This window comes from Vespa mandarinia, chromosome 3 (genome assembly GCF_050613455.1).
Source record: "Vespa mandarinia isolate Hongniang chromosome 3, ASM5061345v1, whole genome shotgun sequence".
In the NCBI taxonomy this organism is placed as follows: domain Eukaryota; kingdom Metazoa; phylum Arthropoda; class Insecta; order Hymenoptera; family Vespidae; genus Vespa; species Vespa mandarinia.
This window is the reverse complement of record NC_140812.1, coordinates 7,537,501-7,540,000: the sequence shown is the minus strand read 5'-3', so window position 1 is coordinate 7,540,000 and position 2,500 is coordinate 7,537,501. Positions and strand designations below refer to the sequence as shown.

The following is a 2,500-nucleotide window of genomic DNA, read 5'->3' as shown; positions in this document are numbered from 1 at the left end:
TATATATATCATATATATATATCATATATCATATATATATATCATATATATATCATATATATATGGTATATATATGATATATATACATATACATACATTATATATAAGTATGGATGTATATGTACATATACATATTTCATATATATATGTATATATGTGGATATATAGAAGGGAAATATATATATATATATATATAGAGAGAGAGAGAGAGAGAGAGAGAGAGAGAGAATGAGATAGAGAGAGGTAAAAAGTGAGAGGCAATTTTTATGCCATTCCACCACGAAGGGATCACGCTTCGTCGCTGTCGCTGGCGCGAGAACCGAATTAACGTGTTAACCGCGCACGTGACAAGCAAAATCCTCCTACCATATCATAGTCACTGTTCTCACAACGAGGCGTTAACGTGTTGACTACGCGATGATTGGCACTTGGTTTTCTCGACTTTTCTACCGATATATGTATGGGGAAAAAAAGAAAAAAAAAAAAAAAGAAATAAAAAACATGTCGAAAGATAAATTTATCGACCATTATTACGATCGTAGAATAAGAAATAGAGAGAACCATTGACGATATAACACTATGGGGAATACTCAATGCCATTAGAAATTTTCGATGAACTTATACAGAATGACTAGTTCATGTTCACGTTAAAATAAATCGTTTATGTATTACTATGTCAATGTATTTTCTTCCTTCGATCGTTCTCGTTCGTGAGAACGACGAAATCAGAATGCGAACACGTTTCGTATGGATTCGATTAAATTCGTGGAATATAATTCATCGAAAGTAAAAAGAAATAAAAAAAGAAAAAAGGGAAAAAGAAAAATATAATATATAAATTATATATATATATAAGTTATATACGTTTTATATATATATATATATATATATATATAAGTTATATACGTTTTATATATATATATATATATAAGTTATATACGTTATATATAATCGCACATGTGGACATTAAATATATGATATACCGTTCATGTCAGATATTAAATTAAATTTATTGTACAGTATGAATTTATATATATATATATATATATATATATATATATATATATATATATAATATATATTGTCATGTTTGAAGATCCTACCTTACTAGGCCCTATTTTCATCGCCCGTAAAATTTACTATTGCGTGAAAGACGTAAATCTTGTCACTGTTATCATTACAAGTTATAACTTAGATTTTCTTTAATATTATCATTATTATTATTATTATTATTATTACTATTTTTGTTATTATTATTGTTATTATTATTAATATTATTATTTAAACAAAGGAAAAAAAAAACTCTTTTAAAGTTTCACGATGTAAAGAATAAAAACACAAGATAAAAGACCGTGATTGTATATCAATTTTCTTCGAAAATGTTGGATAAACGCTCTTTAAGAGTTTCCAACGAAGTTTAGTAAACAATCGCGTCAGGATGAGGAATAATAATGACGAAGCATGATGAATAATAAATAACTAAAGAACGAAGAAATATTATATTATTCGTAAATAATAATAATGAAGTTATGAAGTATGAGAAGAATCAAAATCAATTTACCATTCTACCGTTGTATATTTCACCATAAAACATTATTTCAGTTTCTCTTTCCCACCCTTTTTTTCTTTCCTTTTTCTTTCTCTCTTTCTTTTTTTCTGTTTTTTCTCTTATTTTTTTATTTTTTTTTTTTTTTTTTTTGAAGAGGAAGAAGAAAAAGAATAAGTGGAAATAGAAGGAAAAGAAGTAGAAGCAGAAGAACGAACGGACGAAGTAAGTCCAATTAATTTCGAGATAATGATGATAAAAGAACTACGAAGATGGGAGTCGGAATCAATTATTGTTATTAAATTAGAAAAGATTTTCCTGTCTATCTTCTCGAAATGAAATAATGAAAAAGGTAACGAAGAGAAAAAAGAAGAAAGAGAGAGAGAGAGAGAAAGAGAGAAAGAGTGAGAGGCAAAAAAAAATTGAAAGAAAGAAACGAACTGGATGAAATTGACCTAAAAACGAAAACAAAACAAAAAAAAAAAAAGAAAAAGAAAAAAGAATGGGGATGGGAAAGAAGAAAAAGTAAAAAAGAAGAACGGAAACAAAAGGAGCAAAAAGGAGAGAGGAAGGAAATATCATAATGCGGAAAAATTCTTTTAAAAATGTGGCGTAATAAAATGAGAGTAGAAAATTATATACGTAATATAAATAATTAATACAAAATAAAAACATTTCGCGAAACAGCGAGAGAGATAGATAAAGAGATAAAGATAGGTAGAAAGGGGGGGAAGAGAGAGAGAGAGATTCATCCAGCAGTTCTTTCTCTTTCGAGTCTGCGCGAAGAATATATAGATACTTACTTACTTTCGTGCGCACGTACACACGCACACATACACACACGCACACACACACACGCACGCACATACTACACGTTCATCCGTTTACGTACACGTTTCTCGAAGTTATGGGTGCTCACGCGCACTAACACGCGTCGAGACGCTAGACGACGCG

At 29.1% G+C, this 2,500-nt stretch overlaps 1 protein-coding gene across 4 annotated transcripts in view; it reads right to left on the bottom strand.

Moving 5' to 3' along the window:
- mub (poly(rC)-binding protein mub) overlaps positions 1-2,500 on the bottom strand; it is a 226,049-nt gene that overhangs the window by 180,306 nt on the left and 43,243 nt on the right. The gene's annotated exons all lie outside the window — the stretch shown is intronic.